General features: G+C 36.7%; 1 pseudogene; it reads right to left on the reverse strand.

The window, feature by feature from the left end:
- Window positions 1-14,846: 14,846 nt before the first annotated feature.
- Window positions 14,847-14,911, reverse strand: LOC128572247 (uncharacterized; annotated as a pseudogene).
- Between the last annotated feature and the right edge of the window lie 2,904 nt (window positions 14,912-17,815).

Consider the following 17,815-nt stretch of genomic DNA (forward strand, 5'->3'; position numbering starts at 1 on the left):
GCCTCATAATTTTAGTTTAATCTCCTCTGCGTGCTGTGCTTGGTAATATTCTAGTACTTTTGTCATAAACTAATACTAAGAAGTGAAGTTAACAGAAAATTTCAATGTATATATTTATATGAACAATATGGAACATGAAATATTCTAAGCAGGGTGGTGCCTGTGGCTCAAAGGAGTAGGACACTGGCCCCATATACTGGAGGTGGTGGGTTCAAACCCGGCCAGGTCAAAAACTGCAAAAAAAAAAAAAAGAAATATTCGAAGCAATCTTATTTTGTTAATTTAGCCACATATTTGACATGTATATGTGTTTGTGTGCATTTGTATGTTGTATGTATATTATATGTGCTCATGTTATACATATACATATATATGTTACAAAATATATACTTGTCATTTTTCTAAATGGTAAAAGTGAATTCATTTTTTGATTAATGTCTTAGAACTTCTAGTTACTTTATGCAAATCTCGATCCTTGGAAAACCCACTGGTATAACACTTTGAACTCCACTTTAGTTTATTTATCTTAATTTACCTTATAGACCTTGGGAAAAACTGTATTTCTATAAAAAGATGTATGAAATTTTCCTTTCTTCATTTCATAAAGCTATTACCTGGCTGTTATTTGCTGTCTGTTTATACTACTCTTTAGCATAAACACAAAAAATGTTGTAATCTCGCCACTGTAAGGGAAATATTGGAAAGTAACCCTTAACTGATGAAATCTACACTCAGTTTTAATTTTATTTCTCCCTCTTCAGTGATCCATTTTAGCAATACCATCAAGCTTACATTATTCTTTAATATTCTATGTAACATCAAATTTAGTAAAGAAATGAGGCGTTAAGGAAGATAATTAAAAACTAGAGAAGTTACTAAATATAACTTTACAAATCTGGGGTGAGAAATATCACATGGAAATGAGAAAATGTATTTTACTCTTTTGAGGGATTTTTTTTTTTTTTTTTTTAACAGAGTCTTGCTGTGTTTCCTGGGCTGGAGTGGTGCCGTGTCATTATAGCTCACAGCAACCTCAAGCTCCTGGGTTCAAGCAATCCTCCTGTCCTAGCTTCCTTACTATCCACCACTGAGCTAAGTTTTCTGTTTTTAGTAGAGCTGGGGTCTTTCTCTTGCCCAGGATGTTCTTAAACACCTGACCTCAAGCTTGACACTTAGATCTTAACACTTCCACATTTAATACTCTCTCTCCACATGATGTTACCATTATTCACAATTTTAAAGTCCATTCAGGAAATCTTGTCCCAAGCCTATAAACTAAGAGGACAGTTCATAATATGACATGAGTTGTAGACACTCTCATCAACTTCCTACTTGACATATCTATGTTACTGGAATTTCTTTCTTCAGTAGGTCCTTGGTCTCGGGATTCAAAGAATGAACCCACAGGCCACAGATCAGTGATAAGATCAGATTTATTAGACAGAAAGGAATACAGAAAAAGCACCAGAGCTCCTAGGGAGGAAAGAGCGGAGTCAGAAACTCTCCTGGGTCCTTTGCCTAGGGCTATGCATAGCCACACAGCTCCTTTGGAGTTACCTCTGGGCAGGACTTGTTAACGTAGGAATGGATACAGTCCCTTCACTTGGGCAAGACCAATGAGCGCATTAATGAAGGGATATAACCCTTCTATTAGGGGCAAGGTGATTAAGTATTCCCTTCCCAAACTTGTCCAGGCCCAGGAAACTTACATGAATTTGCCTACGTCTAGGAAATGGGGGTCCCTGTTTAGCTCTGAATGGGGCAACCCAATATCAGGAGCCCTGACAGATCTTCAAGCCCTGCAGGCGGAGTCTCAGCATCGAAGAACCTGCCCCACTCCCCGAGCAGGCTTCACCCTTGCCCAACAGTCGGCCTTCCAGCAGCCCAGCCAGAGCAAGGAGGTTGCCCAGAGCCAGCCAGTCCCAGGTGCCCCTGACGGCCCCTGCGGATGCTGAGGGCAAGGCAGCAGGTGGCCGTGGGGCAGGCTTGGAGGGCTAGGAGGAGAGTGGGAGACTGCGCTCACTATCGCTGGGAGGGGAATTAAGGAGGCCTGTATCATCTGTATAGATTCCTACACAATAATTTTGAATTCACAATATTGAACCATGAACTCATCACCCTCTCTTAAACAAGCCAAATATATATATATATATACACAAAACCAAGTACAAACAAACAAACCCACACACACAATTTCTATTTTTTGTTGTATTAATAAATGATGACATTGTTTGTCCACCTGCACAAGCCAGAAATCTGTGCTATTTTTGAGTCCTCTCTCCCCCAAACCTCTGTATGTGGCAAGTTGCCACATTTTAAAGACTTAGCCTCTTCATCTACGTCCACTTCATTTATCGACACTCTCTTGGCCTCAGATCAAGCTTCCATCATCTTATCTACAGAATTTTATAGCTGCTCTGTTTTCTTCATCTAAATCCAAAACTCGAACATGAGGAGCATGAAGTATTTTATTTATTTATTTTTCAGACAGTCTGACTTTGTCACCCTCAGCACAGTGTCCTGGTATCACAGCTCACAGCAACCTCAAAATCTTGGGCTCGAGGGATTTTCTTGCCTTGGTCTCCAGGGTAGCTGGGCGACAGGTGCCTGACACAGCACTAGCTGTTTTTAGATACTGGGTCTTGCTCTTGTTCTGGCAGGTCTAGAAGCCATGAGAGCAGGCAATCCACCCTCCTTACCCTCCCAAAGTGATAGATACAAAGGATCTTATAAATATACTATAATGTAATTTACTATATCATATGAAAATGATATACTATATTAATATACATTAAAATATGTATGAGACATACATTAATAAACATTATGTAATATACACTAATATTTTCTACTGTTACTAGAAGTATATAATATATTATAATTTTGTCACATATAAATTTATATATCTTAATAGAAGTAATATTATATAATGTATAAATATTTATGACTTAGAAATTATAATATAAATCAGTGGTTCTCAACCTGTGGGCTGCAACCCCTTTGGGGGTCTCCTGCATATCAGATATTTACATTACGATTCATAACAGTACCAAAATCACAGTTACGAAGTAGCAACGAAAATAATTTTATGGTCGGGGGTCACCACAACACGAGGACCTATATTAAAAGGTCATGGCATTAGGAAGGTTGAGAACCACTGATATAAATGAATACATTCATTTATGTAAAACATATATAGTGGATTGAGAATATATTATATACATTTTACTCTTTCCTCCATTTCCAACTGGGTAGAATTTATTTTACTTTCCTTGGACATCTTTGTGAGATCCCTAACAAAGTATTGCTTTTCTCTAGTTCTCTTATTTCCATTTAAAATTGTTTTAAAAGACTTAAAAATAGTTATTAAAAGTCACTCTCTGATATCTAATACTTCATTGCAATTTAACATGAAGGAGCAAACCTATTTAAACACATTAACCCTCTTAAATATTTCTAAAATTCTAAATTTAACCCTTAAAGTCATAAATCTACACGTAGAAGACATTCCTGATTTTTATCTGACACTGCATTGAGAAATAGTGCTTCAAATTTATTAAATCTGTAGAAATAAAAGTAAATTCCTCAAGAATCACTGCAAGAGGATGTCAAGGATTTTATCTTTGAGTTTTTAATTATTGTGCTATTGAACCCACTGAACTTTCATAAATGGTGGGGCTCATTTCTCAGCTCATTTTTTTCCTGCAAAATAAAATGCCATTGAACTGTCATTTGAACAGAAATCTGATCTTATACTTCCTTCTTACTGAAAGCAGAGGAGGTTAAGTGCTATATCTTTCCATGTTTTTTTGTTTGTTTGTTTTGGATATCATTAAACTTTCTTTAGGCATCTCTGGGGAATCATTAACAAACTCTTTTTTTTTTCCTTTTCTTATTTAACTTATAAAGTTTAAATAAATAGATTTTTAAAAGTTACTTTGGTGGATCTGATGGCAAATTTCAATATGAAGAGAAACAGCAAACATATATGAGCATATGTAACATTTACTGATTTTAAATAATTAAGGGAAATCGAATATGAATTGATTCAAATGGGTCTAAGTCATAGCTTAAAAAATGTATTTTAAGTCACATTAACTGAAATTAGTACCAAATAACTTATGAACAAGTAAAGATATACCATCCAATCTGCTTTAATAAATATATATATTTAAATGTCAGCCTTAATTTACATTAAATGAGAGTATTAAAATGAACTTTTTCATTATGTAAAATTAGTTTGCTTTCAGGGCAACTTATTCACTTCTCACACTTAAAAAAAAGAAAATAAAGGACTGAACCTGAGGCTCAAAGGAGTAGGGCACTGGCCCCATATGCCGGAGGTGGCAGGTTCAAACCCAGACCGGGCCAAAAACTGCAAAAAAAAAAAAAAAAAATTCTCTAAAAAAAAAAAAATAAATAAATAAGCACAGTTGTCTCAGTGCCTGTAGCACAGTGGTTACTGCAACAGCCTTGTACACCAAGAATGGTGGGTTCAAGTCCGGCCCTGGCCAGCTAAACAACAATGACAACTGCAACAAAAAATAGCTGGGTGTTGTGGCTGGCACCTGTAGTCCCAGCTACTTGGGAGGCTGAGGCAAGAGAATCGCTTAAGCCCAAGAGTTTGAGGTTGCTATGAGCTGTGACACCATAGCACTCTACTCGGGGCAACATAGTGACACTTTGTCTCAAAAAAAATAATAAATAAATAAATATAGTAATAGACTAAAGATGCCTTGAATTCATTGCTGATCCTCCCTTGGAAGAATTATCAATGAAATGGTCATTCTGCAAAAACTGAGCTTACATATGGGAAGTCTAGCTTCATTGATGATAATGTGTCACTGTGACAAATACCTAAAAATATGGAGGTGCCTTTGTAATGAGGCAGTGGGAACAGGTTAAGATAGTTTCAAGAAGCATAATAGTAAAAGCTTAGATTGCCTTGAACAAGATGCAAGGAGAAATATGGATACTAAGGTTCTCCTTAGAGAAGGCTCTGATGGAAGTGAGAAATACTGAATTGAAAATTTTAGGACATGAGACCCTTGCTATATTGTTTCAGCATACTTAAAAAAACTGTGCCCTGAACTTATTTCTAAAGCAGAACTTGCAAATAATGAATATGGATATTTATAATAGCTAGGAAAATTTTCGAAAGTGTAAAGATGATGCTTGTAGTAAAATGGGAAAAGGGGGAGACTAATAAAGGGGAAACCCAATAAAAAGAAACCAAGATTAGAGGATGTCAAAAATAGTCTATTCATATGGAAAAACACCAAAAACAAGAGATTGCTGCAGAAAGTGTGACACAGAAAAAAAGCTGAGTGTGGCTATGCAGTGTTTTATTGACCATCAGGAAGATCAATAGGTCAGGGTACTCAGAGACCCAAAAGCCTCTTCAAATGCATTAAGTGTGACTCATAGAGCCTCTAGATCAAATTTGAGATCTCTAGACTTTTTTTTGTTTTGTTTTTTTGAGATAGAGTCTCACTCTGTCACCCTTGGTAGAGTTTCATGATGTCACAGCTCACAGCAACCTTGAACTCTTAGGCTTAAGCGATTCTCTTGCTTCAGCCTCCCAGTAGCTGGGACTACAGGTGCCCGCCACAGAGAATCTCTAGACTTTTTAACGATATTGACCTTCATCCACATCAGTGGAAGCCAAATGCAAACGGATTATCTCAGAAAGGGGATTATCTCAGAAAGATCTGTGGAGCACTCTTTTCCCAAAGGAATAATCTCTTGTTAAGTCCATAAGGAACCCATAATTTCTTGAGAATTTTATACCAGCAGAAACAGGCCAGGCTAGACAGGAAGGGACAGAAAGAATATAAAACAGTGACTTCTGGACCACCACATTTCTACTGACAAGAAATGTTTGATAAAACTACTCTGTCACAAACTCTGCCACCTTTCCTGCAAAAGGAAGAAGCATGACTCGGAGGGTTGAACTGAAGCCTCAAAGGACTGAACTTAGGTCCATCAGGCTGGTGTGAAAACCAGGAAGAGCAATTCTAGATTTCAAAATAGCTTTGGACCAGTGACTCCTTTTCAACTGCATTTCTTTCTTTCTTAAAACACAATTTCTGTAATTGTTATCATACATCTGTTTCACCCTCGAATATTGGGAGTGCTGTGAGCAGATAATTTGTTATTAGCTTCCTAGGTCTACAGACGTGGAGGGATTGTTACTAGAGCCTCATCTGTGCTTCATTTATATTACTTAACTGATGGTACCTTTAGTACCTTTGAACTGAAGAATTTGGATAAAATTTGGGTGTTTGAACTAATACATTTATTTATTTTTTTTGTTAAGTCATAAACACATAGATCATGTATATGTTAATGCATTTATGGGGTACAATGTGCTGATTTTAATACAATTTGGAATGTTTACATCAACGTAGTTAATATAGCCTTAACCTCATTTACTTAATTATTGTGTTAAGACATTTATACTCTATGCTTAATAGATTTGACATGTACCCTTGCAATATGCTCCATAGGTGTGGTCCCACCTTTTACCCTCTCTCCATCAAACCTACCTCCTCCCCTCCCATCCCCCTGTTCTTCCCTCCTTCATCCTGGACTATAGTTGTGATTTATCTTTCACATGAAAGTGTGAGTAATTAAAAATTGGTTTCATAATAGTACTGAGTACATTGTATACTTTTTCTACCATTCTTGAGATACTTTACTAAGTCGAATATGTTCCAGCTCTGTCCATGTAAACTAACAATTTTAGGATGAGACTTTGAACTTTGAAGTAAGGCTTGATGTGAGGTTTGAGGACCTTGGGAAGGGGTGCATATATATTTTATTTGAGAGAGAGGTGTGCATCATGGGAGTCAGGTACAGAGTGAGGCAGGCAAAATTTTGGCTCCATGACCTTTTGTCCCTGGTGTCACATTCATGAATATGTTATATTAACAGCAAAATGAACTTTGCTGATGTAATTAAAGATACAGTGTTAGTTTCGTAGGTTGCTGTAGCAAATGGCCACAAACTTAGTTGTCATAATAAATTATTACAAATTTAGTGGCTTAAAACAATAGAAATTTATTCTCTCACAGCCCCAAAGGATAACTATCTGAAATCAAGATTGCAATAGGATCAACCAATCTGCCTGTGAAGGTTCCAGGGGAAAATCATTTCTTCTCTTTTCCTAGGTTCTGGTGGTCGCTGGCAATCCTTGGTATCCTTTACCTTGCAAGTTCCCACCTGGGTCATCCATGCCCTCTTCTTTCTGTGCCTGTGTTTCGTCTGTTCATCTTATAAAGACAACTGAATTTTGTATGCTCCGTCATACTGATTCTGTCTCTAAGACCCATTTTAATTTTATCCTGTGTCTATAAGAAAGTATCATAGACTGGTGGCGCCTGTGGCTCAGTGAGTAGGGCGCCGGCCCCATATGCCGAGGGTGGCGGGTTCAAACCCAGCCCCGGCCAAACTGCAACAAAAAAATAGCCAGGCGTTGTGGTGGGCGCCTGTAGTCCCAGCTACTCGGGAGGCTGAGGCAAGAGAATTGCGTAAGCCTAAGAGTTAGAGGTTGCTGTGAGATGTGAGAGGCCACGGCACTCTACCAAGGGCGGTACAGTGAGACTCTGTCTCTACAAAAAAAGAAAAAGAAAGTATCATAGACTGGTGATTTAGGTGACAAACATTTATTTCTCATAGTCTGGAATCTAGAAGTTGAAGATTCAGGTGGTTACAGATTTGAGTCCTAATGAGGGCCCCCATCATAGCTTTCAGAAAGCTGGCTTTTTACTCCTTCCTCACAAGGCAGGAGATGGAGCTCTGGTCCCTCTGCCTAGGACAATAAATACATTACGTTACGGGGGCCTTACCCTCACAACTGCCCTTAAACCTAATTAGGTCGTAAAAACCCTGCCCCCAAATCCCATCTCATTGGACTTTAGGAGTTCAGCATGTGAATTTGGGGTCTTAAAAATTCAGTGTTTAACAGGACCTATATTCCAATAGGACTACTTTTTGCAGTTCTGGATGGACATGAATTTTGGAGAGGTATTATTTAACTAGTACAGTGACATACTTACCAGTTGACTGTAAAATAGGAAGATTTTTCTGGCTTGTCTGAGAAGGTCCTGTGTAATCACATAAACCTGTAAAAGAGCCCTCTCCCAGTTGAGAGTAGAGGAGCAAGTTAGGGAGACTTAGCAGTAAGGGAAGTAAAAGAGATTTCAACCACCTTTGCTGTGATAAATACATACATGAAATTCAGAAACAAAAGAGTAGAGATATGTAAAAATCCTAAAAATCTTTTCTGAAGGTAGTAGGAAAGGAATTCCTATCTTTATACTTTTGAACATAAAATCTTCCGGTATTACTTGAAATCATATTCACTTACTCAGCTCCATAGCTTGTATAATTTAGTTTTAGGAAGTACTAAATAATAGAAAAAAAAATATTGGTTGCTGAATGTTCCCTTATCACGGTACGCTTTCTACTTAACTCTACAGAAATTAAGGACATAAGTAGAAATGTTTCAAATATTCTTAGCTAATAATTTTAATTTATTATTTCATTGATAGTTTTAAGGTAAAAAGTTTAAAAAAGTCTTTATACATCCACTCTTTACATTTTTGTGATCATTGTATTCTTAAGTATTCTAAAAGGAAGATTTGAATATTTATCAAATCTGCTATAATAAAAATTTTGAAACCACAGGACAAATTGAAAAGTTGCCAAGAGTACTTAATTACCCAGTAAAGCTATTCGTATTTCCCTTCACAATCCACCTGCATCCCTTTTCTTTGTGATAGTACACTCAGCGATTTAGAAAAGGACAGCTATGACGTGTGCCTATTGGAGTAGACGACGTAGACATTAAGATGAAATAAATAGATACAGCTAAATCAAAGACATCTAGATCCTATTTGAGAAGCACAAAACATTCCGCTTCTGTCCCCTCCTTCTCTGCTTATCCCAGATGTAGTGGGAGTCTGCAGGATTCCTGCAGTGACTCCTTCTAGCTCAGCTTTCCCTCCTCTCTGTCTATGTGACATGCACTCCCCAACCTCTTCCACTTGTCTTCTCCACAAATCTGCCTCTCCAATCCAAATCCAAATTATCCTTTGAGTTCCTTTCAGAAAACCTAGCAAAATCATTCTATAAAACACCTCAGATATCATAATGTCAATATATCGAAAAGTGTTCACATCAGCTTTCCCTTTTCTCACTAGTGACTGTTCAGTTTTTGTGCTGTATTTTTTTTATAATAGCATCATGATTCAACCATTGAATACATCTAAAAAAGCACAAATTATTATTGAATTATAATATTATGTGAGATAATTATCTCCTTTATTATCTACATAAGTCTTTATCAAATTAGTAATTTTATATTAAGTTTTGCCATTAATTAATTCAGCTAAATATATTCCTCATATATAAGTTTTAGGTACTGTTTCAGGTGCTAGGGATATGGTATTGTGAGTTTATACATTTTAGTGGGAACAGAGAAAAAGAAATAAACCAATAATTCACCAATGTAATCAGGATCCACAATATATCCAAAGATACTTTTTCATGGTATATTCTTAAGTGTTTATGAAATCAACCCTAAAGGAAGTAACCCTGACCCTTTTTGCAAAGGAGATAGCTCTTGCTATGGGAGTGGATATACATTTCTTACAGATCAGAAAAATGTTCCTAAAGGAATGACGAAGGACAAAATTGGTAAGAATATGATACAAATATTTTAAATATGTTAATGTATTTAAATTCATGTATAAGTTACATCATTTCCAAAAGAAATAATCAAGTTATACATGCCATTGTGTGTATAACACAATTTCCTTATATTTATGGGTACATAAAAATAACTGCAGGATTGTATCAAATACATTAATGCATACTAAATGCATGAAAATGTGTGTCATGTGGAAATGCTTGTTAATTATCATGAACTTATTAACATTATTATCATTTTACTACATAAGGAATAAAAGATTATGTAAGGTATCATAAAAAATATATTTGTGTGTTTTTGTTTGTATAATTTCAGGGTTTCCCCTTCTTCAAGGTGAAAATATTTACATGTGCTTACATTCGTCAATGTTTCTTTGAGTTAGTCAAAAAGAATTTTAATTAGGTGAATGGAAAATGTTAGTCTCCATATGCAGAACTATGATAGTCTAAAAGCAGGGCAGTCACATATAATTCCAGAGAACTGATTTTTTAGAAGACTAAATGGATATTTCTAAGGTTTCGTTTTAAATGCACTGACCAGAGTGTGGTCTGTGTGTACACACACACAGACAAACTGGTATTACCTCCAATTCTGCCACTGAGATACGAACTTGGCCTGGGGCTCTCTTTTTAAATGATAGTTATGTTCCTGGCCTTTCCATCCATTGGGCTGCCTGTCTGTTGTATTAAAGGACTGGATGCATTTATTTATAGCCATAATCTTTTCTTTGGATAATAGCTAAAGCTAATGGTGTATCATCGGTACAACCCCAGCAGTCTATCTTTCCCTGTTCCTCAGGGTAGCTATCCCCTGTACCTCATCACTCCATCGGATCTCTGAACAGACATCATCCTTAAAATCCCATTTGTACCATTTGGATCAGGTCAGGAAGAGTAATAGCTCTAATCTTCTTGGAGTGATGTTATTAATCTTGAGCAGGTGAGCTCCAAGGTACTTTCTCTAACCTATACATTTAGAAAGCAGAAGCTTTAGGGCTGTAATGAATAACGCTAAAATGTAAGCCTGCAGCATGAGGAGAAATGATTGTAAGATTAAGCTGTCCTTTAGGTTTGCACTTAAACCTTGTTTACTCTGCTAAATCAAGAGCTCTGAGAAAACCAAAAACAAGTATTAAATGATTCCCCATAGGAAGAGAATCAGAATATTATTCTATTATTAAGGTTATTTATTTTTTTCTAACCGAGTCCATATAAAAATCATAGCTAATAACAACCTAATATTACAGGATAATTTCAGTAGCTTTCTGAAACATCGTCCTTGTTTGTATAAAATTAATTCATTTATAGGCCAAAAACATAAAAGTGGACTTCCTTATTTTTCCTGTCCTCTTTCATTTGTGAACCACTAGCTTCCAAATTCATTTCTCATATACACACGGGAGCCGAGCGTGTCCTCTTCGTGTTATAGATACTGGCCCCTTCACATATTCAGTTTCACCTTATTAATACCTCAAGTACTCTTTCTTTGTTAGATGGTGCATGTAAATAAAGATTTAATCCTCTGATTCTAGTTTTTATTTTTCCTGAATCCTATATTCACTCTCACTATGACTTTTTATTTTAAATTTCCATGTGTTTCTTTTGACTAAATTTGTTTAAAATGTTGAAAATACAGTTTTACACAGCTATTTTCTTTCAACTTAGAGATAAGGCACAGGATTATTTTATGTACAGACAGAAAAGCCTTTGTGTTGTGTTCCCATGATTTGCTCATCCTGCAGTCAGGTTTGTAGACGTTATGAGCCATGGGAACTATGTGTGCATTTAGTAACAGTGGAGAGTACCTTCGAAACTTTGACTTTGTAGCTTGTTTGGCATGAGTATAGTTGGATAGATATGAAAAATACTAGAGAATTTCAATACATGCCACATGGTATTAATTGTAATGACCATGATTGATTTAATTGGCTTCTCTCTGTACCCCAGCTTTCACATTTATAAAATAGATATAACAGCATACATTTTTTTTAAAGTCTAAAAATACTGCTTTTTTACTGAACATAAGCAGAGACACAGGCTTTTAAAGGGGTGGACCTATTGTCATTCAACTACAGTTAATTATTCTTTTTTTTATTTTCCTTATTTTTTTATTGTTGGGGATTCATTGAGGGTACAATAAGCCAGGTTACACTGATTGCATTTGAAGAAACACTTCATGTGATACCTCATATTGAAGTAATTGCTCTAAGTGTTTTACATTCATTTTTTACCAATTCTATCAGCATCATTTTATAGATGAGGAAACTGAGGCACAGGGAAGTTAAGTAATTTGCAAGGTTATATGTCTATTGAGTGGGAGAATCAATATACAAATTCAGAAAATATGGTTTCAATTCCTAAGTGCTTAAATGTGACATTATACTTCTTTTACTTTATCAGATACTGATTTTACAGATACAAACTAATTAACTAACCAGTGCAGAGAATGCTGAAAGGATCTTTATAAGTATTAGGTACTATAGTTCTGATCATAATTATTGCAATATCTCCCTCATGTAACAGTTTTCTCACACCATTTGTGCTGGGCGTTATGCTAGTTATTTTCACTATAATCAGTATTATTGCTTTTTATGTTACTAGATCTATTTTGCAGAAAAGAAAATGAAGACTCTGAGAATTTAAATTGCTTACATATAAAAAGTATTAGGTATCAAGAGAGGGACCTTTTCTTTTTAAATAATATGGGTTTAAAAGTTCAGGACTAAATTTATCTAATTATTTAATCAATGACCTTGAAATGAAGCAAGATAGTTTTAACCATTTCAGAAGACTAGAATATACCTTAAAAATTTTCAAAGAAGATGGCTTAAATAAAGCAAAGAAGCAGACAAGATATATTTTTCGTGATATATTATGACAACAAATTATTTGGAAAACAACTGTTTAGAATTATCATCTTGAATATATGCCCATGTAAATTTATGCAAAATGCCATGGATGTTATATTAATAGAAAAAGAAACCTGAAATAGTACAATGGATGAAGGGAACATGTAGGATAAAACACAACCACCATTTTTCTCCTCCTGATGAGGAGGAAACATGTGACCCTGAATAAGCTCAGTTGACCCTGGAGCAACACAGGTTTGAGTTGTTTGAATCCACTTAATAGCAGGTTTTCTTCTGTCTCTGCCTCCTGTGAGACAGTGAGTCCAACCTCCCCTCTTCCTCCTCAGCAGCCTGCTCCCCAGTGGGAAAACACTGCCAGCGCCCTTGACATTCATGAACCACTGGCTTCCGGTTTCATTTCTCCTCCATACACCAAAAAGGAGCGTGTCCTCTTTCTGTTATATATACTTACTTCACATAGCAGTCAGCTTCACCTTGTTAATGCCTCAGTAATCGTTCTTTGTTAGATGGTGCATAATAAATAAAAATTTAATTCTTGGGCGGCGCCTGTGGCTCAAGGAGTAGGGCGCCGGTCCCATATGCCGGAGGTGGCAGGTTCAAACCTGTCCCCAGCCAAAAAAAAAAAAAAAAAATTAATTCTCAAATTCTAGTTTTTATTTTTCCTGAATCTTATATTCACTCTTTGAATTTTTTTAATTTCAAAGTGCTTATGAGTTTCCTTCCTAGGACTGTTTGGTGATATTTTGGTGGAATTTGATCACATGGTCTTGAGCATAAATTTTGCGATGACAAGGTTGTGTCACAATGTCATGTAAAATAAACAACACATAGTCCCACTATTTATGTTCATGTATTGCTTTAGTTTTATGGCAGTGTGACGCTTTCAGTGTGTTACCCTCTAACCACAGAAAGTCAAGTTAACACCGTCAGATGCTACATGTGCTGGTGGTGACCTGGGGAGGCAGCAATTACCAGTAATATTTTAACCTACTACTGCCTAATAACATTAGGCATCTAATGTTAATGAGAAGTCAGGTACGCATTCTTATTTGATGAGTAAGGTGATTCCACACCTGGGCAGCACCTCACACATTGCCCACAATGCTTCACAATTGGCCTCTGCCTTGCCCTGTGTGGGCAGCTGAGATGTGGAAGGGCCCAAACCTTACTTTCTACTTTCCTGTCAACTAATTTTCATAATAAAAGTAAACACAGTCCCTTATCAGTTATTATTTTTTTATTCCCTGCATGACTTATACAAGGTCTCAAAATAAAACAACACTCCAATAGGGCAGTGCCTGTGGCTCAGTTGGTAGGGCGGCGGCCCCATATACTGAGGGTGGCCGGTTCAAACCCGGCCCCTGCTGAACTGCAACCAAAAAATAGCTGGGCGTTATGGCGGGTGCCTGTAGTCCCAGCTACTTGGGAGGCTGAGGCAAGAGAATTGCTTAAGCCCAGGAGTTGGAGGTTGCTGTGAGCTGTGTGATGCCATGGCACTGTACCGAGGGCCATAAAGTGAGACTCTGTCTCTACAAAAAAAAAAAAAACTATAAAAAAAAAAACACTCCAATAAAGAAAAATTAGGAATGAAGAAAAGTTGTTCAATGAAAAGTGGACAGATGATGACCTTTTGTGGAGGCAAATAGAAGGCCCTCCGCTTAATTTGCAGGCACTTTGTGCACGTTTTCAAAGATTATAATTAAAAAGGCATTAAATGCAAAAATATGCTGCCAAATTTGATGCATATGAAAGATCATGTTGTAAGGCCAAAATAACAGAACTGAAAATAAGTCTGTCTTCTCAACAAAGACTTTCTTTTAAAAGTTACAACTCAGAGGATTTCATTGTGAAAGCTAATTATGTGGTAGCATATTTAATAGCAAAAAAATCAAAACCATTTACTGATGGTGAGTTTATTAAGCAATGTGAGGAAAGCATGGCAGATATAATTTGCTCTGAAATAAAGGGGGATTTTTTTTTTTTTTTTAAGACAGAGTTGCACTCTATTGCCCAGGCTAGAGTGCCATGGCAACAGCTTAGCTCAAAGCAGCCTCAAACTCCTGCAGCTGCAACTAAGGGCATGTGCCACCACTCCTGTCTAATTTTTCTATTTTTAGGAGAGATGTGTATGGCTCTGGCTCAGGCTGGTCTTGAACTCTTCCTTGGGCTCCCAGAGTACTACGATTACAGATGTAAGCCACTGCACTTGGCCAAAAGGGAAATATTTCTAAAATCAGTTTGTCTCATTGGACTATAGCCAAGCAAATTAGCAATAATCACACCTCAGATAAATCTCATTGGCTACGATACTGCCACTGCGCAAAGCTATATAGCCAAGCAAATTAAAAACTGAAAAATCTATCAAAAGAAGTTTTGAGAATAAAGCTACTAACTTTCAATTTTATGCTTTGGTGATGGATGATAGCATTAATGCTACAGATGTGGCTTAACTTGACATTTTTTATTAGAGGTGTTGATGAAAAATATAATGTCCCTGAAAAAATGGCTTTTGTGCCATGAAAAGACACAATCTCAGTACAAGAATATGGGGAAGGGGAAAAAGGAGGGGAAGGGAGGGGGAGGTAGGGTGGAGGGAGGGTGATTGGTGGGTCCACACCTAGGGTGCCTCTTGGAAGGGTGTAAGTGTAGTTTACTAAGTGTGGAGTGTAATGGTTTGAACACAATAATTAAGAAAATTCCATGAAGGCTATGTTAACCAGTTCAGTGAAAATATTTCAGACTGTATATGGAACCAGCACATTGTACCTCATGATTGCATTATTGTACACAGCTATGATTTAATAAAAAAAAAAAAAGAGTTTTCTTGCTAAAAAAAAGACACAGCTCAATTCAACTCAATTCAGATTTTTTATTTTTTTTCTTTGTAGAGACAGAGTCTCACTTTACCGCCCTCGGTAGAGTGCCATGACATCACAGGACTCACAGCAACCTCCAACTCCTGGGCTTATGCGATCTCTTGCCTCAGCCTCCCAAGCAGCTGGGACTACAGGTGCCTGCCATAAGGCCCGGCTATTTTTTTGTTGCAGTTTGGCCAGGGCTGGGTTTGAACCCGACACCTTTGGTATATGGGGCCGGCGCCCTTCTCACTGAGCCACAGGTGCCGCCCTCAATTCAGAGATTTATAAAGAGCAATAAAAAAAATGGTAAAACAGTTTTCTTTTTCTTTTTTTTTTGATAACATAGAAGATGATTTTTTTATTAAGTCTTTTGTACATAGATCATAAATACATTTATGCCCATTTCAGTGTGTTGATTATTTGTACAAATTGGAGTGCTTACATCATACTAATCAGCATAGCTTTCATCTCATTTACCCAATTATAGTATTAGGACATTTGTGTTCTACACATGATAGAACCAACTTGTACTTGCAATGTGCTCCATAGTTGTGGTTGTCAACATATCTGGTATAATTAACTGACAGTGCCTGGGAATGATAGGTAAAAGAGAGGGACTTGTAAAATTAATACAAGATGATGCAATTGCTCCCCAGAACTCACATTTGATACAGTATCATTGTGCAGTACATCAAGGAAATTTATATGCAAAAGTTGTCAAAGTTGATAATGTCTTGCAAATCATCATCAAAACTGTAAATCTCATAGGGGTCAAGCTTTTTGTACAGCAATATCATCTTCTTTCTTTCCTTCCTTTCTTCCTATCTCCCTTCCTTCCTTCCTTCTTTTCTTCCTTCCTAGGACTGGATATGGATATTAAAGGTTAAAGAGTTCAGATTACACTATAAGCCAGAGAGTGGGAAAAATGTGCAATGATATTTTTCAATTAAAAGAGTACACAAGGGAAGAAGCAGAAAGCGTATGGCTATCTAGTAGCAGAGAAGCACCTCTTATTCAAGTACTAGATCATACAAACACGAACAAAAGCGACACGGATCTGAGAAAATCTTTGCTTCCAATTTCTTACTAGAGAAAGCAACAGTTTTTGACAAGACAAACTGAGTAGTTTGTACTATTGATAATATTAAGAGTAATATTCAGAGTAAAGGAAAGCATTGACTCTGTAGGAGATATTGTACCAAGTCTTATTTAGAAAGAGTCCTCAACTCATCCCCCCCCTTGAGGTCTCCATATACAAAATTCTCCTGTGCTTCCCAGGACGTATAAGGAAGAAGAAAGAATGAACCTATGAACTTGGAGAGGCCCTCAGGTCAGATCAGAAAGTTGGCACCTAGATTTTCATGAGGACAATCACCCCTCACTTTATGGAGTATCAAGCCATGTTCAGTCAGAATGAAGCAGAGAAAGAGACCAAGGAACCAAGTACTGAGTAGATGAATCACATTAGCGATTCAGAGGGATTTAATATCTGAGGAGAAAAGTAGAACTCCCTACAAATGCCAGTGCTCCAGGAAGCAGATTTTGATATCCAGTTAGGAATAGTAATATTAATTGGGACATAATATTAGTAGAAGGAAAATAGAGGAAGCAAGATTAGGCAGGTGCCCTTAGGTAGTGATTCTGATTTAGCAAAGTCTGTCAACCCAGTAGTGGGGTCCAGGGCAAATACAGTTAGGTTAACATTGGGTAGAAATGACTAGGCTCTTCCATAACCACCTTGCTTAACTGTTGGCTGGTAGGCATGAAAAGAATAGCATGACTTTGTAAACCACTTTCTTGTTTGACATGCCACACATTGAAAACAGGACATATTTGGGTCAAAAGTTGAGTGACAGGTTGGGGATCTCAGCCAACCACTCTCTGCAACTGGGCAGCTAGTCCTTTCCTGAGAGGGAGTCCAGTGTTGCATTTTTATCTCTTTTATCTCAAAACCAACTTTTTCATGTTCCTTTGACTTTTAAATCCTATCACTATCTATTCAAAAACAAATATCCCTTAGAAACCAAAAAAGAATAGTTAGGCTTATTAGTATGACCTTCTTAGGCCAAGAGAAACAAAGGAAAAAATGATACCGATGTATATAATTTTGAACTGGCAACCATTTCTACTAAACATGAATTCAAGACGTGAGTTGTATTTAGGTATAGAAAAATGTGTCATTTAATCTTTGTATTTCTAATTTTGTCTGTTATCTTTCTACTATGTGTATTTTAAATGTACAAAAAAAGAAAATTATATTACCCAGAGTTATCTTTAATAGGTGTTTTAATTCTAGATTTCTAGGTATAGTTAAGGACAGAATTAGTTTATTAGCATTTAAAGGATATAAATTAACCACTTATACAGGTTCAC

The sequence above is a fragment of the Nycticebus coucang genome, chromosome 19 (assembly GCF_027406575.1).
Source record: "Nycticebus coucang isolate mNycCou1 chromosome 19, mNycCou1.pri, whole genome shotgun sequence".
Taxonomy (NCBI): domain Eukaryota; kingdom Metazoa; phylum Chordata; class Mammalia; order Primates; family Lorisidae; genus Nycticebus; species Nycticebus coucang.